The following is a 23,054-nucleotide window of genomic DNA, read 5'->3' on the forward strand; positions in this document are numbered from 1 at the left end:
AGTCAGCAAGTCAGAGTCACCAGGTGGAGGACAAAGCTCACGAGGAAGCTCACCGCACCTGGAGGTGTTGATGGAAGGAATATCGAGGACACCCAGAGTGCTTCCGGGTGTTCACGCAGCACTTCTGCCACACCAGGAAGTCCATCAGAAAGCACCTGGAGCACGTCCGGTTGGATATAAAAGGGACCGCCTCCCTCCAGTCGGGAGGAAGAGGACAGAGCTTGGCAGAGAGAAGACGGTGAAGACTTGAAGAAGTGGGTGATTGGTGAAAGGGCACTGTGTGCTGTGGACTTTATTATTAATAAATGTGTGCTTTGTGCAACCATTGGTGTGTGCCTGTCTGTGTCCGGGTCTGGACTTCCACACTATATACATATAGCTATGTACTCATCCAAACCTTTACTTTCAAAATTAATTTTCATGCCACTCCTTTGAACAATTTCTCTTTACCATGAGACACAGAAGATCTGTGTCTTCTCCTGCCTTCTGTTCCAGTTACCCCACAACATGTTTTGTTGCTTTTTTCTTGCATTTCATGTCTGGAATAAACTACATACTTGCATTTCCATACCAGCTTCTTCCATACTGTGAACAGTCCACTAGCTGAAGCGCCTTTTATTTTTTTGCTCATAACACAGTGAGACAAGCAGCCCGATACAGAGGAAGTTGAAGGTGGGGTCCTCATGTGAAACTTCGGGACACCGTAACAGCATTCACAGCACTGACTGTACTCTAAGTTGAATTTGAAAGTACACTGCTCAGTAAACTAATGTAACAAGAAAATGAAGCAGACAACATTCGGGTATTGAACCCATGACGCCTGAACTGTAAAACTGCACACCACCATACTTCAAAGTCATATTAAAAACAGCACTTACAAATAAAGTGTAGCATCAATTCCTTCATCAAATGTGTTGTTCTCAATGAAGTGAAAACTGTGATATGTAAAGATGAGCTGTCACAGAAGCCATTTAATTCCAGCTGTACAGATGTGACATGTAATATGAATGACCACCATTAGAATGACATCTATCCAATGAAAATGAGCCTTTGACTGTATGTGGCTTGAAGTAGGTGTCATCTTTCATAAAAGCAGATTCATTCAGCTGTGATGTGCTGCTCCCCTTGGGGTATACGTGTACAAATCTCAAATTTTTCTAAAGGAAGAGAGCAGACAACATGGAAACATATGATTTATTCGAAAACACACTCAAGTATGTAAAAATACTATCACCACTTTTGAATGCTTTGTGGGTTTACTGCATCGTACACAAATGCATTTGAAATATGGTGGTGTCCTGCTGGTGGGACACCTTGTGCATAAGTGGCTCCACTATGAGTAGCTCTTTTTTTGTGACGGTAAAGTTGACAGTTTAGAATTAGCACCATCTTGTCAGCAGACAGACTTTTCCTCTGTAGGTGGTCTCATCATTGGTGGTGATAAGGAGTTGATTCTGTTTGGCCACACAGTCATGGGTGAAGAAGGGGTACAGAAGGGAGCTCAGCATACTACCCATAGGAGTTTGGTGGCAAGTTAAAATGGTACAGTGATGTTTGGTATTCTACAAAGTGTACTTCAGCATATGTTTTTATTACGCAAATGTGCCAGTATGAAGTTCAAGAGACATGGCATCCTCTGTGGAGCAGTTTTAGGATATGCAGACTGGAGGTGATCATGACTGACTGCATTATTTTCATTAATGTGTCTCGGCAACAGTCTCTCAAAGCAAATCAGTACAATTTAAGTGAGGGCCACTGGTCTACAGGAATTTATACAATGGAATAAATGTCCTCTTGAAGTAGGTGGGTACCTCGGGTTCTCTGAAGACGTCAGCTAATTGATCACTACAGAAATTTAAAATGGTACTGAAATTCCACAATGGCAAAGTCTTTTATGGACATTAACTCATCACATCATCCACACAAATGAAAAACAAGATATCATGTGAAGCTACAGGAAATCAAGTGGCAGGCTGCTTGACATCACAAAGCGAGTATAAAAGGCATTAGGAATGTCTCATCTGCTACAATCTCCAGGTGTCTAGAGTGCATCCCATAACTAAGCTGGCCCCTTTTAATAATGTTGATTTGGTGGGCCTCTTCTGAGGTGATGTTACCAGCCCAGCACATTACAGAGTAGAAAACTGCACTGGCCATCACAGAATTGTAGAAGATGTGAAGGATGTCACTACCCATACTAAAGGGATACTATCTCCTAAAGAAGAAGAGCCTGCTTTTACATAATTCCTCTGTGTTCCAAGTCCAGCCCAACCTGACATTAATGTGGATCCCCAAGTACTTGTAGGCGTGGACAACCTCTACATCCACTACTTGAATAGTGACCAGACATAGCAGGTCTTTTTGTATACTGAAAGTCAATACCCATGTTCATTGGTTTTGCCGATGTTAAGATGCAGACAATTCCCTTTGCACCAAGAAACAAAGTTATTCACCTGACTTCTATATTCTGTTTCATCCCCCTTATCAATACACCCCATACGTGCACAATCATCTGAGAATTTCTGGAAGTGACATGACCTGGTGTTATATTTATAGTCTGAGGTGTACTGAGTGAAAAGAAAGGGAGACAACATTACAGACTAGTTGCTTTTCTGAGCTTGTATCTGCATTTCCTTTATTTCTCCACATCACTGAAATGTATACCTGCATGCCTTCTGTGAATAAATATCTGACGTCACCCGCGATCCAGGATTTCTTATTAGAAAATATTCAGATTTGTATATAGGTGTGCCGTCCACACATTATACGATTGATCCCATTATGACATCTGCATACTTATCCAGATCTAATGAGGGGTCTCCAAATAGGCTCAAATAGTTTTATTTGTTAGCCAGACCGGGGGTTGGTGCTCTCACCTGACCCTCTCTTCTCTTATCCCTCGGCAGCCCAGCTGAAGACCGTGACTCTTAATGACATCACCACTGATCCACCCACTGTTGACATCTCTTCTGGTCAACCCTAAAGACATAATTTCCGCTACCCAGAATTCCCCTTCCTGCCACATCAGTTCCTGTTCTGGCTGTCCTGACCCCACCTCTTCCTCCTACCCACCATATTTATAGAGCAGTCTCAATCTGTTAAGTTAGTTCAATTGTGAACTCCGCTTTGTAAAACGTGTTTTCTTTGCCCTGCTGTTTTTTCAGTATACGGGTCATCCCCAAACCTTTTTTGGTCTGCTGCCTGGTATTTTATCACAGCATGTAAGGTGGCAGCAGAAATACAGATAGGTGATCAGATTTTCTGAAGTCTGGGGAGCAGTAGCAGGCATTGAAGTGTCTTTTATTGTGGTGTAGCAGTGATCCAAAGTTTAAACACCCCTTGTGGGACAGATGACAAGCTGATGATATTTAGGTAAACATTCCTTACATTTTCTTTGTTAAAGTTCCCAGCAACAATAAATAATCCCTCAGAATGAAAACACTTGTATTCTGTAACAATGCTGTACAGATAGGCCAGTGTATTGTTTGTATTGGCTTGTGAAGAAATATAAATGGCAATCAGAAAAACACTGGCGAACTCCCACAGAAGATAAAATGGATGACATTTGATCATGATATACTCCAAATCAGGAGAAATTTTGAGACAATTTTAACATTTGTGCACTATGCATTGTTTATCATAAAACACACTTTGCAAGTTGTGTTGGCTGTATGTAATTGCTTATAGGAGTTTGATATTTAACAGGAAAAGGATTTGAATCCAAAATATTCGTTCTGATGTTTTAATAGGGCTTGCTGATCATAAGCAATAACCATGGCAGTGGACAGCCAACAACAAAAATAATAAAACTACAAAAAAAAAAGAGAAATATACTCTACATTGCAAATCTTCTGCTCCATGAATCATTAAATTTTATATATTTATGTCAGATCCATTTGAACACAGGATTCAAGTTACATGCTTCACGGTGCATACTATTAGGACTGTAGTAGTATGTTCATAAATAGATCTTGTTAAGAATGTCAAACGTATCACCTACCTTTATAACCATTAATACATTTTTCAAGTTCTAATCTTTTCTATTCCAGTTCGCAGTTGCTAAGGGCCGCAGCCTACATTGGCAGCATCATGAGAATCGAAATGGTGGGTATCACTGCAGGTATGGCCTGTTAGAAGATAACGATTTGTTGACTACTACAGATCTTTTTACATTTTGTTTTTTTGCTCATAAACCTGCATTCCTGCATTACCATGAGGTTAGCACGGCTTGTTATACAGGCTGAACATGGTATATAATAATCCAAAGCAATACCGCTAACCACACCACCCCACCACCCACTGAAGCTCCACCAATGATGTAGCTGGCTTGGCGTTGTGGGGGGGGGGGGGGGGTGTTGGAGGGGGGGGGATGGTTTGGGGATTTGGGGGGGGGGGCAGTTCACCCTGTGTTCATTACTGTGCAAACACAAAGGAAATTTCTGCTGATCATCCAAGAATATTTATAAAAACTACATCCATAGTTATCTCAAAACAAATACATTTTCCAGAAACTTTCGAACTGCCCAGGATAAGACTCTACCTGGTAACGATATCAGTAAACAACTGCTTCCCTCAGTCACTTGTTCTTGTTATATTTACATATTCAAATTTTTTGGACAATTTTTTATCATCAAGCACCATTGAGTTCATCATAGGTCTCCATCCTCTAACAGGTCTGTTTACCATAATACTGGATACCATATCCTTCAGAAAGTTACTAGAACGGTGCATCACTCAACTGAAATGGAGGAATCCAAACACCCCATCAAAACTGCAAGGATAAAATAATATTCTGCATTATTATTATTAGAGAAATCTAAAATCACTATAACAGGAACAACCAGTATATGGCTGGTCTTCACAAATGCCTACCATGGCTAGCACTCTTACAGTGCTTAATTGCTGCTAGCTCTCTACCCACCCAGATCTTTACTTTTCTTGCGTTTTTATGTACCTGTATTTATTTTGTATCATAATGTATTTCCAACTGACTACATACAGTGACTTAGGGAAATAATATAAAACATGTAACTGTTAATTTATTAACTGATACTGCTGGCATTGCATAGTAATTGAAAGCAGTATGAAAAAGAAAAATCCTTACTGCAATCAAATGCAGGCTGTTAAAAACTTAGAATTAAGGAAAATATTCACTTGTTCTACCAGATTTTAGACCATGAAACATTACATAGCATTTAAGTTGACAGATAATTTCAAGGTTGTTAATTTTTTTAATTAAGAAAGAACACAATATAATTCATGCAGTTTGCATTTTCCAAGAGAAAAGCAATTGACACTACATCTTTATTGAAATGAAATAGTCTAACAGACTTCTACCCCCATAAAACTGTATTTTCTAAATGAGACAATACACATAAATATAAATTCCACAGAGTAACTGGTGTGTTAAGAGCATTGTCATGTGGACATTTCAAAACACATTACAATACTTGCTAGGGCTGTCAGATTGAATGTTGCTATTTAAAGATAATTCAAATTTATTTAAAAATGGTCTTATTCAAAGACAAAAGCTGACATTCAATTGTCAAAGGAGAGTTGTTTGTTTTACTCACACTAGTTTTTGGCGCTATGCATTGCTGCAGTATTTTACAAATCTGTTTTAGCACTTCACTTCCTAGATCAGCCATTTCATAATTTTCAATGGTTTCCTTGTTATCTTCATTAGTAAAACTTATGAATCCTTCAAAACAATAGTTTGTTTTTCTTTGTTCTATCCCACTAGTCTGCACTTACAATCTTACATGTGTGCTCGGAGAAGGCATCTAAAAGTATCATTTCACATTTGATTCTGTCTGATTCACTCTTAAACCTGAGAACCCTGACAGTTGTTAAATGCTAAGACCTTCTCATTAAAGCAAATGGAAAATAACTCATAATTCAGATTTTCCTTCTATTACGCTATAAAATCCACACTTTTAAGAGCCAACCTGCCATGTCCCACAATTAGTCTCCAAGTTGCGTCGCTGCTGGTTTGACACTTAATGCCTAAAAAACTGAGGTGTAATTAAAAATATTCTGACCACTTTAATTAAAATATTGTTGCATCTGTAAAGCAGAAAAAAAGTAGACAGATTTTGTGGATCCAGACTTGAAATTGTAACGATTCTGCTTTTCCAGGTGATTTCACAGGTGCTGCCTTGCCTGGCTTTTTATTCTGAATGGTATGATTTATACAGGATGCTGCTGCTGCCCACTGGATAACTCCAAAATAATTAAAACAATTTAACACCCAGAATCCTTAAGTTACATCCGAATATATTCAAATATTGACTAATTTTTATTTTGAATATTCAAACCTTACCTTTTGGCTAATTTGACAACCATATCTACCACAAAAATAAAAATCAGTAATTCATTAATTTCCAACCCTGCTTATTCCATAGTTCTTGTCAGAAAAAAACTCATGATGGAATGTTATTTTGTTAATCCCAAACAGGACATTTGCACTGTGGTAACTGCTGGCACCCAAGTGCAAACCGATAACATTACAAAAGCCTTCAAGAAGTAGCCCCTTTTACACCATAAGCAATAGCAATGCTCGTGTGTGCAGGGACTGCCTTCTATGCACTGCAAGCAGTGGACTTTATGGTGATGCCAGCTGAATTGTCTCACACTAAGTCCCAATCTTTTTGTGCAGCAACACCAGTACATTAAGTTCTGATGCATCATAAGATATAATCACATAAATGAATTCACATTGGCAGAACAATCATAAACTACTTACTGTTTTCTCTGTAATCCGGGGACACAAATGAATAAACTGCTCTTAAAACAATATTCTGGACATAAGCTAGATCAGGTGTTGAAACATTACATACATAATCTACATTTTAACATTATGAAATGTCCAATTTATTATAAAATTACAGAAAGTTATATTTAAAAATGGTAACTAAAACAGCTACTCTATGCAATATGTTGAAAACCAAGGACAACACAGGCAAGAAAAAGGTTCAAATGACAACTTTATTTTAGTGCTTTATTAAAAGATCAAAAAAATAACAGAAGTTATATATATATATATATATATGTATTTATATATTGAAAAGATTAGCATGAAGCATATTTCTAGAGCACATACAAGCAGTACAACTAACAGCAAACAGAAAATTAAAATCAAAGCACTTCTTTATCCAGCTCTTAGCAGAGGAGGGGAACAATCTCAGGTGGTATGGCTTAAGAGACAACTGTACAAGTATGCAATTACCCACAGGGGATTATCATTCTACAGCCAGTTTCAATGATTCTGCTGCCTCTTCCTTAGCAGGACCTTAATGTTTAACTTGCATCAAATGTTTCTATCTGCAACCATTTTTACAGCCAGGAAAGACTTTGTACAAAAGTTTATGTATATAAACAAATATATATTTATCATTATGTTTTTAAAAATAATTACCTTGCCATTAGTTAATATTAACTTGTATGCTACTTTCTGTGCACTATATATGAATGTGCATGTGTGTATATATAAATAAACACAGGCAAAATGAAGGATTAGATTGTTTTTAGCTTTGATGGTTATAATACTCTGTTCATTTAATGTGAAAAAAATTTCCTATGTTGTTTCTACTATGGTGACTCCATAACCATTATTGTTAGCTATATGGCTGTCAAACAGTATTGGCTTGAGGAAATCTCCCTGTTCACCTTTGAAGAAATCCCCCCTCTTCTGCTAAGGCATGAGCGCCATGGCAACAAAATTGTTGGCTTCCAGCTCTACCAGATAGCAAAAATGTAAAATATCTCACAAACAGAACTTCTCTGTGAGCTTGAGCCCAACACAAGAGGGAAATTAAAAATGTGAATATTGCCCTCCAGCTAAAGAGAACAATTACTAAAATAATTTTATCTTCTATTTTCTTGATTAGTTGAAGAGTTACAGTGAAAAAGAAATGAGTTTCTTTGAATATTTCCTACATGAATCTCTTCTGCTTTCTGAAACTGCACAAAAGATCATTAGAAAATTTTCTTTTTTTAAATAAAATTAAATACTGTTTACATATTTCAGAATATATATATATATATATATATATATATATATATATAAATATATATATATATATATATGCTTACATATAGTAGGTACATATTGGTAAATATGTATTGCACATAGCAAGGAATATTTCAGTATACCTTAACTAATGATATGCATTAAACAAAATTTAAAAGCTGCAACCATAAAGGTGGTAAAATGGGCCACACAAGTCTCACCAATGTACTAAATGTACAAAATTACCTCCCTGTTTTCATGAAATATCCAAATTTTTGATCTTAAAGATTCAGTACATTCAGTTTGCATTCTCTATAAGCCTGAGACTTGTTAGATGAATAAATCGAGCTATAAAATAAACAGTGTAGAGAAACAAATCCAAACTCTTTATCACATATTCAATGTACAGGAACCTAGTACCAACTCTTTAAGATTGTCTTTTCTGCAAAAATAATGATAAAATGGTTTCTAAACTCTTCAAAACAGTACTATAGGAACTCAATCTTAAAATATGAGTACTTGGGAGAACAAAGTACAATTTGACTTCAAATCCCTGTGTTCAACAGCACCATCTTTGGTATTGATTTTAGTCAGGGACTGACTGCAAAAGCAAATATAGTAGCGGTATACTTAAATTCAGAAGCATTTTACTAATGATCTTTTAAGTGGATTAACTTTGTGTTCAGAAATATTATCCACAAACAAGATCTGGGAAATTTACCAGAGGCAGCAGGTTTTGGTGAAAACTTTGACCCACCTGTCAGATTGTTAGCTATGGCAAACTACAAAGCATCTTAATGTTTTTACAACAGCAAAGCAACACCATGCTTTCAGATGTGTGTCATAGCAAAAACCCTCAAAGCTGTAGCAACATCTATATCTTTTACAAACTCTTTCTTGTATTAACAACAATACCGTCCATTTTATATTCAAAATAAGTTCTGAGTATTTCTTTCATTAACTATGTACATAAGTGCAAATAGGGTGAATATCACACATTCGTACACTAAGTCACTGGAACTGCAGCATAAACACATTTCTTCAACACTGTCAAAGAGGGTGGCAATTTGAAGGGACTTTCCATAATACAAGCTACCTGAATGGTACAAAATGAAGTCCAGTACAATAAAAACAACAGTTTTACGATACCGGAAGGCACTGCCTATTTCAGACATTTACCTGTATTACATAAACTAAGTAATTGTGTAGTATGTCTTTATTGTAAATGTCATTGCATGTAAAATGTATACAAGAACATATAATGAACTATACATAAGAAAATAACACATAAGTAAAACACAGAAAATGAAATATGAAATATTGCAGTTGTCAGGTCATAAGCTAAAAAATAGGCTGTCAACAATTAATTTGAAATGATGCAGGGTTTGCTCATCGTGTTTATTGAATTATTTGAATCATTGTAATATCGAAATCCATCCTTAGTAAACAGGTCTAGAATATACTGTAGATTTCAAAATAAACTGATGCTTGCAAGTTTCACTGATGTTGTAAAGACAATGTGAATTGATAAAGGCAATAGTGCAAATACTATGTTTCCCTCCAGTGCTAAAGTAATTAAACTGGACTAATTCAACAGCTAACCAGCCAGAGTAGTATCAAAATCCAAGTGGTAAGTCATTCTGCAATGGAAGCAAATATAAAAATATATAGACGTAATTTATTATTGTTCTTGGGAAAACATAAACTATACAAATAGGCTGCTTGTTTGAAATGACAGGCAGTAACTGTGTGGTGAAAGATATATAATTATATTTTTTTGTAAATAATACTACAACTAGTCCTCTCAATGTGTACAGCTGCTATTTTATATATTCTACAGTGCTGATTTTCCATATCAACTGATTTAAACACCATTTTGCTGTTGCAGTACCTTGGAAAGTCCCCTTCTCTCCATATATCTTAGTAGTTATAAAATACAGATGGTGACTCTATGTCTTCCAAGACTAATGATCAATTATAATAATAATACTAGTAATAATAATAATAATAATAAAATAAAAAATGAAAATAAAACCAACATGATTTCAAATTTGGACTCTCAAAGTTTCTCCATACAAAATATTCAAATACCAGTATCTTTTTTCTGACAGTATCTAACTGTACCACCTTAAATAAATTAATGCTGTTGTACATAATCTAAATTTACATGTGAAAAAGTTCACAATTTAGGTATACAAAGGTAGCCATGTTGTAGTTTTGTTGCCATAACAACAACAACTTAACATCATCAACAATGAATCTATCATTGTTAAAGAAAATATAAAATGTATATTTTTTACTTTTAAGTGTAAACTACAACTAACGACTTAAATTTCATTACCATGCTTACTGTATAATATATTTAAAGTAAACAGCTCAGTGCCATTAGGTTATTTATTTTTATATTTTGTTTTAAATGTTTGAAATTATAAGTTTAAACCTGCTAAAATATTGACACTCCTTCCAAATTAATAACTAAATAAATGAGTATAAAACTGCTTACAAAATAATAATAAAAAGCTTAAAACTAGCAAGAAAGAGCCTATTTTACTATATCCTATAAATATGCACAAGCATGCACATTTGTTTTAGAGAAGCTAGATAAAAATCCTCTAAATGAAGCCAATGTATATTTGTGGTTAAATATCTAAGGCCCCAAAAATGCTCAATCATGAAAACAAAAATGTTTTATCTTAATAAAAAATCTAGGTAGAAGAAACAAAGGCATTAATTACATTAATCGCACAGTTAATGTATTGTGAAAAACTGAAATGTAAAAAGCTTAAAAGAATACATTTTCTTGTTTTCATTTATTTTAACTTTAGACGTCCTTATGAGCTTCTTTATGTTAAAATGATACCTTTGTTTAATTAACAAATAAATAATTAAACATGTTATTTCATCCAGAAAGCAAATGATTATCTTTAAAGGTATTAATTAAATAAAAATACACTTATATATTTTATATTATGAAGTAGTTACTAAGCAGTAATTACCTCTTAACAATATCTTTATAGGCTTGACCCAGATACTGCTTAAGAAATCTGGCATATATTACTTTCTTGAAGAGAACACCAGGCTGTCAAAATAAATTAAGCATCAGGCAGATATTTTTCCATATCCATGATAATATCTAAACTGATGACTGAGTAAAAAGTAGGCACAATATACTGTTAGAAAAGTACATAACAGGGGAAGAATGACAATTTTCAAAAGCTGCCTTAAAATGCAGAATTGCCAAAGGCTTTCACCAAATGTGTAACATTTAACATTCAAATTTTACCACGACATTTTACTTTAAATTCATTTAAAAATAATAAGGATGACACTATGAAATGGAGAGCATGGTGCAGTTATTAGACATACTGCCACACACCTTAAGATCTAGACTACACTGCCACTGTACAATTTTCACATTCTCTGTGTGTCTGCATGGAAATTTTAATGTATGCAGTTATGTACATGTTAGATTAACCGGCATCTCTAAATTGACTTGGACAGGAGGGAGTGTGGATATGTGTGTGAAAAATCCCTGCAGTAGATGGTGTTCCCTATACAGGGAACATTACTAACCTGCATCCAGTGCTGCCAGGATAGGCCACAACCAGTGAATAGAAAAGTGGGTTAGAAAACAGGTGCACAGAAGGATTATTACAAGATAATTATTAGCACTTTTTAAAAATAAGGATCCAATATATTCACAATTGTTATATTTTTAGGATATGGGTCAAGGAATCATTATTATTTTTAGGTAACAAAATTTTTACATTAATAATAAAAAACTCTTAATTTCTATAAATGTTCAAATGTACGTATACACATATTATATCAGACACAAAATAAATTACAAAATGCAATTGCCAAATGAGAAATAAATTTAAAAGGCATATTTTTCAACAAATATTACAGTAAATAAATGATGTGGCATAGATCAAAGCAATTACTGTATTGTCTTTGATCATGCTAAACATGGTAGGAAAGATGCACAGTCCACCCGGGACAGAAATCTGTAAATAAAGCGTAGATTCAACAGTATTTGCAGATTATGAATGATTAAGATACAGAAAATCTACTAGGGAAGAGATGATTCAAAACATGTTTGAAAATGGAAAACAGGAAAGGACACATATAATTAATAACTTGTTTAACTGATAAACAGAATTAATTAAGCTAGAAACATTCATTCGCTAGTATTTATGTTACAAGGACTGAAAATGCAAATTATAACAAATTTTATGTAGAGCAATGCATGAAGCTGAAGAGGCACTACAATACTTGTAATAGGTTTATAAAAATAAATGGAGCAGATCACAAAAATATATCCACCAGTCATTACAAGTTAAATTTACTTACATTTGACTACTACAAGGAACCTACTGCTATGGAAATTTTTAGATATTAAGAAAGTTAACTTCATTGTCTACAAATTGACACTGATCATAATTAAATATACATCCTAACTGAATTACAAGTATCAATACTTTAATTGCTTTTTGTATTTTATTGTTAAACTCTGGATATTTTATTATGTCAATTTAAAAGATTTTTTCCCTGAACACATGCTAAATCTAAATCAACTGAAATAGTAAATTGAAAATTGCTGTCTGTGGAGGCAAAAATACTGTATTTTGTGTAACATTTTAGGATCTGAGCCACTGGAAAATTAGTATGAATTTTTCAGATTTCTAGAAATGGAGTATGAAGTATATCTATAATATTTTTGGAAAAGCTCAATATAATTTATGACACTTGTAATTCACACCCTAAATTTATTAGTCAAGTTAACTTGTTCAATGAGTGAAGAAGAGATATGACCAAAATAAAGTTACTCTGCAAATGAAAGTTGGTGGAGAAGGGAGAATATAATATAATAATATATTGTGATAATAATCAGGTTGTTTTAAAAGTCCTTCCTTCAGGGTGAATGCGCACTGAGGGTAGATTAAGGAATGCTGAAACACGAACAGAGGAGACAGGAAGCTTCACGAGTTTAAATGTATGTGTTTAACTTAATTATTAAATGTGTTATTTTACTTAAATTGAGAGTAAAATTGGATGCCTCCTTTTTGAAATTCCTTTAGAATGTGTATTACCTGTAAAAAAAACTCCTAAGTATAATTTATACAGGATTTTACTTCCAAAGTTAGAAACCTGCAGTAATATGCTGTTGAAACATACTTGTACCAGTTACTGACATTTCTATTATCTATGCAGCTATAAAAAATATTTCATATATTCCCAGTGACCTGAGATATCGTAGAGGCCACAAACCAAAATTTTGTAGCCTATCTGGTCATTTTTAAAAAGAATATAAATGTGTGTTACCAGAACACTAAAGTATTGAATTCATTTTTTAATTTTGGCTATCCATCCATTAACCAATAAACTGAACACATAAAAGAAGCATATTTCCTCTGACTTCATATTTTCTTCTATCTGAAAGAAAAAAATACGAAATTTACATTTAATATGCAAACTTGCTGTTTACTGTTTACTATGGGTGGAAATTTTGAATTAACATTCTCCTAAGTAAAACTGCTAATTTACATTCCTTTGCAGTCCTGACTTACTGGTACAGTACAATGGAAATATATGCTGTGTTAAGAATTCTTTCCTTAAAGAAAATGTCACAAGCCAGAGAACATGTTTCAGTCAACCTTGATTATTCAGTTAGTTGACACTGTATAGTTTGTCCCAACCTGATGTTAACTGTGTGTTATTTTAGTATCTGCTGCAGTAATGACATTACAATACAGCACATCCCTCATTTCTTATTAGTGACCCTTCAATACTAAGACATATTTTTAAATAAAAACTTCATAACAATACTACAGAATATTTTTAGTTACAGTTTCAGTAACCTACCACTGTGTTTATTTTGCATTAAAAGAAAAGAACTAAAGTGAAACATTTGATAAAATGCCTGAAAACTTGTTATTTTAACCATTCTTTACTATGAAGACTGCTGTTATTTAGTGTACCTGTCCAATGAACTGCCTTACTGACACATTACATTTCAGTTTCTAGAATAATATAAGGTACTTTTTTATAACTAACTTTTCAAATAGTCTTACAAACGAAGTGAAGTCTGATGCCATTCATGTTTTACTACACTGCACTTTCTAACTGTAAAACAGGTTAGTGCAATATACATTTTTATATATGAAGCAGGCATGTATTTGGACAAAGATAGTTTTTTTTTATTTGCAAAAGTAAAATACCTGCTATTAAAAAAAATTACATCTCTTCACAAAATAGGTCCCTTGCAACAAATATGGATAGGAGTGTTTTGCATAATATGTGCACAAGGCTAAGGAACAACAATAGTAACAACAACAATGATAGTAATAAAAATAAATGGGACATAATTTGGAAAATAAATTAACATTACAATTGCATTAAACAGCAAAAAATATTTTATAATTACATAAATAATACAAATTTAGGACATTTCTCACACTACGGCATTTCTAAGTTACGAACCAAATCTACTGTTGATTGTAACTTCGGTAACATATAGGGTGCATTTTGGATTTACACAAAAAACCTACAATAGGTTAGAGGATAGGATGCACTAGGCAATAGGGGTTGGTGTATGTGTGTGAATATTAATATATATATACTGTATATATTTATATATTTTTGTGTATACACACAGTATATCATTGTTAAAGGAAATAAAACAAAATGTATTTACTGTGTATCATTTTTTCTTTCGAAACCAGATAGCAATAGAATATGCATCAATGGTACCACGTTTTGTGTTTTTTTGCAAAAAGAGTTAATGAGTCTAAAATTTAGGCAAACATTTTACTTAAAATTCTACTTTAACATGTAAATAAATATGTCAGTCAAAACGAATGATCAAAAGTATAGCTTTCTTCTAAATGTTTAAATAAACAAGGATACCAATTCAAGTTTAGGGTTCAAAAGACTCTAAGGCGTAATTTCTTTTTTTATTTTTACAGATGTAAACATAATATACAATGTTTTAATTTTGGCACTTCTGTGAGACAGACCTCTATGACAGCTTTCTGCCTTTAAAAAAAAACTGAGTACATAACAATTTGAAGTACTACTGTAAATATGTTCAACTTAGTTCACTGGTAAAAGGAGTATTGTTTGCTTGCTTTTAGGTGCACCATAACACCTACAGAGGGGCTGTACAATCTGTATGATTAGTCTCTCTCTTATGATAGCTCACAACTGGCCTATGTTAATTTCATTTAGAGTCACTGCCTCAACAGGGACTTAAAATTTGAATTATACTATTGATTGAAATGTAATTTAAAGTCTTAATGACTGAACTGCAACAACAATAATTAAAGTGATAATAAAACCCTCAAGAAGACAGAAGTAGCAATGCACTGCACTCAAATTTTAAAAATTATTAATTGGGCAGGACCGATAACATGCCTCATTTACATTTTTATTTACTTCTTGTTTTGTATACTTTTAGCAAAGACATTATAGTGACAATACAGCAATATTCAAACTTTCTTCCAAGTCCTCAAATATGGCAAGCATTATGGAGGTTAACACTACTCTGACAAAATGTATCAGAGAGGAGTGCAGGATTTTGGACAAAATAACCAAAGCCAGATTTTATTGGTAACAATGTGTCAGAGTTTAAAACTGCTGTCTAGCAATGTCCTAGAAAAATCTAATGCAAAACATCATATTAAATAGCTGCTTTCTGCTTCACAGTTTTTTTTTTAATTTTTACTCTAAATATAAATATAAAGGACACCTCATAATGTCCTTATTGCAGTGCCAAAGTTAGGAGTGCATCTTGTTGAGGAACGTTTTTTTTTATATATATATATATATATATATATATATATATATATATATATATATTTATTTATGTATTATGCAGACACTCCAAAAACCATCTTACACTCATGCATACACACGAAAGGCTGACGTAAGAAATTAAAAGTATAACAAGTATAAACAATATTGAACAAAAAATGAAAACCAATCGCACCCCACCTGCATTTTTCAAAAATACCTTAATAATGTATGTAACTCTACAAGGTAAACAGAGGGATAAAAAAATATAATTTGCCCCTCCTTCAGTACAGCAATTAATAGTCCTTTTCATAGATAACAGCAGTGTTTCTTATTTTCTCAGGCACTAAAACAGACTGTGTAAAAAGGCTGGTAAACCCATGGCCACATCAGATACGTTCAGGCAGACTTGCATGTTGATGCTCAGTCAAAACATTCAAAGATCTTTATGACTGTTCATCCTATTGTGAAAAATAAGTACATTTAAGCATCTTGGATGCAAATGACAAACAAAACCAATCATAAGATGTTTTTGAGAAAAAGAGAACCATAGGAGTTATGCCAGAACCCCAATGAGTCTTATTATTTAATAAAAGATTTTGTTTGATTTTAAATGTGCAGGCATGCAGCTGAACACCATTTAAAATGGTGTATTAACTGAATGCAATTCCATCAGATTATGGCTTAGTTTTAACCCTGCCTGGTTAATGACCTTTGCAAGACAGAATCTTATTCTCGCATACTACCACTCCACTGCATTAGAAATGACTTGCCTTCATTTTCGAGAAAAGAATTGATTGCATGTAGAATAAGTCAGACACATGATTCAATCTATAACAATAGTCAATAATTATGTACATATTTTCCAATAATGGGGTTAAATGCATTAATAAGAACACATTCATGGAATACTGACAATCCCAGGTGCTGCTGTAAAAATAACTTGGCTACACTTATATCAAATTAGCTTTCAAAAAAAAGATCTACTGGTGTACCTTACAACTGAAAATCTGTTATTACATTGAATATATACTTTTAATGTTAATCAAATATCTTGTGAGATCATTTTGTTTCATAAATCTAATTGAATTATTACTTCAAACAGACCATTGTTAAAATTTTATAAATAATAAAATACTTTTAACCAAATGAAGAAGAAGATATTTAGTTGTTAATATTTACAAAGCACTGTTATTAAGACATAATTTGAAATAATCTCATATGGGTCCTGTTGGAATTGCATAATTAAGTGCAGCCAAATTATTTTTATCTTTATTAAAGCCTTATAGTCTAGATACAGTTGTAAAACATTTTAACTAAAAGTATGATTTAACTTTTAAAACAGAAAAGTGAAAAACAAAATATTAATTTTCTGATGTAAACACAACAATGATAACACTTTCTCATAAAAATAAATGACAGGAAAATATATCAGTTTCAATATGCTCTGAAAGCAAGAGTCTTACAAACTTGTCTCTTTCTATAGAATCCAATGCATTCCAAATTCATTCAGATGCATTCCTCTGTTCTTCTATCTTGCTCCACGCTGAGTAAGACAGTATTACACAGTGTATGTGCAAGTTTCTCCCAGATATTTCCTCCTCTAACATTCAACTTTGATCGGTATTTTAAACGTTTCTGTTTAACATACCTATTTTTTGGTTAACGTGAGTACAGAATAAGGCTTACTGCCAAGGGAGATATTAGTGACTGGATGAACATGGATTTCCATAGAAATATTCTACAGATCCACCATTTTGCTGCTCATAACTTCAGAGTGGCCTACTAAAAAAGAGAAAAAAATCATGATTAAATGCAGCATGAACTGAACTTGTGAGAAAAGAAATTATCAGAAATTCAATACTGCATATTGATTGTTGCTTGATATTATCAATGATACTTGGCTGCAATGAATCTAAGAGACGGGCTTGTATCTGCACATGCAAATCTAAAAAATAATGAAGTTATGGTGGATATCTAAAGTCTGTACATATGCTGTTTATTAACTGTTGTTTGATATTACCAAAGATATCCGACCCTGATAAATGTAAGAGATGGTCCAAAATCAGCACACTGAAACCTAAAAAAAGTGAACTTATAATGAATATCCAAAGTCTACACACACTCATTGAGATTTCAGGCTGAAATAAAGAACAACATTTAAACAAATAGTATTAAGGAAAAATAACTAAAAATATTTACAGGGTGAGCCAAAAAGAAGTACCACATTTCAAACGTTTATTCTACAAAAACGCTACAAGATAAAATAAATTTCATTACAACACAAGAAAGGGTATACAAAATATATTTTTTTCACTGTGTTTTAAAAATGATGTCTTCAAGGTGGTGGCCATCATTAGCGATACACTCTTCGAGACGATTTCTGCCATTTCAAGGGGAATAGTGGTGATTTCGTGACAAACAGCGTCCTTGAGGTCTTCAAGGTTTTAAGGTCGGTGTGTATATACCTTCAACTTGAGACAGCCCCACAAGAAGAAATCACATGGAGCAAGATCAGGCAAAAGTGAAGGCCACCCGACATCACTGCACTGGGAGATCAGCTTCCCTGGAAACATCTCCCACAAAACGTGCATGGATCTTCACACCGTATGAGCTGTTGCTCTATGCTGTTGAAACCTGGCATCCACCACATCCATTTCTTCCAGTGGGGGCCGCAAAAATTTCTCTAGCATTACAAGGTAACGTTCTGAAGTGATGGTGACCGCTGCTTCCCCCTCCTCACAAAAGTATGGTCCTACAATGCCAAATTCTGCAATGGAACACCAAACTATAACACTCTCACTGTGCAGGGGTCTCTGAGGAAGTTCACAAGGGTTGGCTTCAGCCCAATAGCGAAAGTTTTGCTTATTTATGCAATCATTCAAATGGAAATGTGCCTCTTCGCTGCACATGATGGCATCTCGAAGAACGGCTCCCCCAGTCTCTCTCAGTGAGTTCCTGCACTACCATCATTTTGTATGGATGGAAATTAAGGACCTTATGCAAAATCCTCCTCAAAGATGTGCCAGAAATGCCTAAGGAAGAAGCATGTTTGCGCAATGAACGTCTAGGAGGCTGCAAAATTGATGCCCTTACAGCTTGGATGTTTTCAGGCGTTCGTACAGTCCAAGGACGGCCTGGAGATTTTCTGTTCAATGTTGTATCTGTCTGTCTAAATTTAGCCACCCACTGAAGAATTGGTTTCCCATTTGGAATGTCATCATTAGGAGTAATGCTGAAGTGCATTTGGAAGGCGCGTTGCGTAGTGATGATGGATTCGTTGTTTTTGAAGAATGCTTCGACAGTGAAAGCACTGGACCAAGGCATGTTGCCAACTGAAAACTACAAGGGATCACCTGTCAAAGGACCCCCCACTCCAACCCACTTGGCTGCCTCTACCTCCCGCAATGACCTTGAGAAATGTGGTACTTCATTTTAGCTCACACCCTGTACTTTAAATGCCTTGATTTCACAGGGGTAGCAATGACTTGTCATATTGATTTATCTGAGGAGAATATTGGTAAATACTGCAAGTGCCAAATTAAAAAAAAGTTGAGTTTTCTTTAATGTATTTATTTTTCTCTAATTTACATAAAATAGGGAGTATTTATCCATTGTGTTATGGTAAGTAAGTGATGTTCTTCTACATTGGGAAAAGAATCAGATTTATAGCTAGCCACAAGGAAAAGAAGATAAGAGGTATAAAAGTGTTAGTAACAGGAAAATGTCAAAGCCAAAAAGGTCACCAATGAAAACACCAACGCCCAGTATGCAAACCAGAAATAAAAGATCAAACTTGAAATCCTAACTGTCAAGTTAGATTGTGAATAACTAACACACAGCAAGAATATACAGGAATATGCAGAAACATGAACACTGGAGGAATGAGATCAGGCAATGATAGCCCCACTGCCAAAAAACTAAACACAAAATTGCAGTATCCATGTTGAAAATAAAGAAACAAGATGGCAGTATGATAATGTTAAAATCATAAAAATAAAAAATATCATTAATCAAAATGATATGCACTAAGTGCAGAATTGAAATTGTAATTGTCAAAAACCCACAAGTCAGGACATATCAAAATTCTTGCAACATGACAGAATGGTAGTGCAAGATATAGCTATGCATTATTTTTACCAATAGCACTCTATTAGGTGTTACTCCAAAATGTGCTGTTAGAGGATCACGAATTTTACTTATATTTATTCCTATAGAGCTTAAATAGGGGATATTTACAATAAAGACTCAATAAGAACTCCAAAATAAGGTGCATGATAGAATTCTCTCACAAGTCAATTGACCTGTATAATACATTTTGGACAGTCTGAATCAAAAGGAAATTTTGATTTTGTGTGAAATGTATTCATTTTGATTTGTGTTAAACCATGTTATACAAAGAATGAGAAAAGGATGTGCTTGAATTTTTTTTATACTTATACTTTATGCTAAACACCTCAGAACAGCATTTTTCATAAATATACATCTTATCCACACTGTGCATAAATGTGTATTATGCTGATTATTTTAAAATGGAATTTTCTCCTGGGAAAAGCTAAATATGAAATTATTTTCGTGAAGAAATACAGTATTCACATAATATTATACTGCAAATTTCACAATGTAGGTTAAGGAAGGGACATCTTTATTATAAAAGAGAAGGCTTATCTGCAGTGAATTGTGCAATGGAATGATACTTTGTAAATCAAAGCACAAAAATTCTACAACAAATACAACTTTCAGTTTGGGTTAATTTATATCCTTTTTGCACTGTTTTTTTATATTTACAATATCAATACAATCAAACATGTTTAGTAGCTGAATATTTCTAAACATATGGATATTAAATAAACATTTAATTCAAGAACGTGAATATCATTAATTTAACAACAATGGTGTAAAAATATTTTGGCTCAAAATGAATTAGACATATTAAAGTAAAGCTCATTGAATGTTTCCCTCTTCATCTGTTTTTTATTTCAAACACAAAAGAACCATATTACTTTTGCAAACAACAAGGTTATGCTGTATGTCAGAAAGACCTGATATAGATTACAATGGCTCTATTTTAATGTACAGAATATATTCCTATACTTTATTAAAACATCACCTGAATAAACAGCTAACAATGAAAATACACCACAATAAGAAAATCCTTCTAATTTCATAACATTTTCTTTTTTAAAAAACATACTATCAGGATGGAGAATTATATCACAATTATCTAACTTTTACAAGTACCATACATTTACACTGGCTGTTACAGATTCAAATCAAATGTATATAATAGTAATAAATATAGCAGATCACTACTCAAAACGGTAACTGGTGAACCAGGGAATTGAACCGGCAACCTCTTGATTATGATTCAGTATCTCTTACAGCTGCACCACCCAAGCAGTTATGTCAATGACTTACCCTAAGGGAACTTCTTTTTTTTCGGTTATATTCTTGAATAAAACAGCACTTGTTTTCTTATACTTGTACATTATGTGAAAGTGTTTATTTGATATTTGGACTTCAGTCTTCATACATTATACACTTCATGTCTACATTTTGTCAATTATTACTAAAACTAGGGGGCTTCGCCCCCTGCTCGCTTCGCTCGCCAACCCCCGTGTTTGGTTTTCCGGATACACACTTTTAAGATTTTTCTTTGAATTGTTGCTATTTCATTAGTTTCACTTTTATTTCAGAACTTCTGTAAAAACAATATTTGTAATCTTGCGAGTCCCAATATGCTGAATCTTTTTAATGAGGTCAGGATAGGTTTCTCTGTTTGGAATTTCAGCACAGACAAAACGATCTACATCATCAGCAGTTAATAATTTTTTTTACAAAGTAAAAAAGTAAGTAGAGTTCTGCATTGGACTCCTGTCTGTAAAGTCGTGCTATTTTCCTCTCACAGTTCCAAAAGTACATGGGGTTACCAAGGTGATACCCCAGCTTTTGTCTAGGTTTTTGTACAAGGGCTAGACAGAACGTATTTGACTCCTGGGGTAAATGTAGCTTTTTAAATAAGCAGACAGATAAAATACCTGAACAAAGTAACCAATAAATGCATGTGCGGTAAACTCCGTTTTTGAATTTCTCAAGATTCTTTACTTGTTACTTGCATAGTTATACAGGACAACATGCAGTGGAATGCATCCTGATCTGCTTATCAAAAACTGTGCATAGTTAGAAGAATATCAGTTAAATTAACAAAAAGTCATAGATTGAAAGATAACAGTATAGTAGAACATAATAAATAAGTAAAATTATGTGAATAAAGTAGAATTAAGTGTTAAGGTGCAATAGTGTAGTAATTATTGTGCAAAACCAAAGTTAGACTGGTGCATAGTTAAATGAGGCAGTTTGTTTGTTTGCGCTACTGCGATCTTTACATTCTTTTTTTATACTTTCTAATTTCCTACTTTCATATCCTTTAACTTTCTCCACATGTATAGCGCTGTTTTTTTTTTTTTTGAGCCTTTCTAATTTCACTGGCTTCATAGTCTCTAACCTGCTCTGCATGTGTTTAGGGTCACTTTTCTCCGTGCTTTTCTTTCTTCTTCGTTTAATCGTCGACGTTTCATTTCTACCCTATTCATTTCTACCGTATTGACCTTATACACTTTATATGCACTGAGAGCCCTGGAGCTGTGTGTGCTGCATGACTGCCTTTACACTACTGATTTGTTTTTTTTGATATTGCTTGTATGTAGGGTGTGTCTTGCAAGACTCTGGTTCTATGTTCCCGTGAGACGCACTGTGGCAGGTCTCTTTCGTCTCGCGGGTCTATAAATTATCTTCCGAGAAGATCACGTATCGTACACTATCAGGACAGGGGACAGGATTTCTTTTAATAATAGACATGAAAAATGTTTCTATTTTAGCGATATGTTTACATAAATCGTTGTAGACATGAAACACCCACGAAATGCATGTATTCCAAATTGTAACCCTCTGCAATTCTAGGCAACTCACTCCCAGATAAACCACTTGAGCACTGAGAATCTTCTTTGCGACTCGAGCTGCAGTGGGGTTTGGGATAGCAGGCTGCTTGCTGCTTGTGCTGATCGGCACATTTACAACACAAAAGACGCTGATGGAGAGGTGCAAAGGGATTTAAGGTGGGCCAGGATTACGAGTTTTTTCGTAGGCTTCGGTAAGTTTAGTGTTAAATGCATCACTACCTCATATCCTTGCCAAGGCAGGCAACACTTGGCCTTTTGTCTGGGATGTGTTCTTGCACCTGTTCATACAA

At 34.0% G+C, this 23,054-nt stretch overlaps 1 protein-coding gene across 3 annotated transcripts in view; it reads right to left on the reverse strand.

The window, feature by feature from the left end:
- Positions 1–6,973: 6,973 nt before the first annotated feature.
- The window catches only part of mbnl3 (muscleblind-like splicing regulator 3), a 253,728-nt gene continuing 237,647 nt past the window's right edge, over positions 6,974–23,054 (reverse strand). For all 3 annotated transcript variants that reach the window (XM_051935117.1, XM_028815762.2, XM_028815760.2), the window contains one exon: positions 6,974–17,590. The gene's annotated coding sequence lies outside the window, so the exon portion shown is untranslated. The remainder of the gene's footprint in view (positions 17,591–23,054) is intronic.

Source organism: Erpetoichthys calabaricus, chromosome 12, assembly GCF_900747795.2.
Source record: "Erpetoichthys calabaricus chromosome 12, fErpCal1.3, whole genome shotgun sequence".
NCBI classification, from domain to species: Eukaryota; Metazoa; Chordata; class Cladistia; order Polypteriformes; family Polypteridae; genus Erpetoichthys; species Erpetoichthys calabaricus.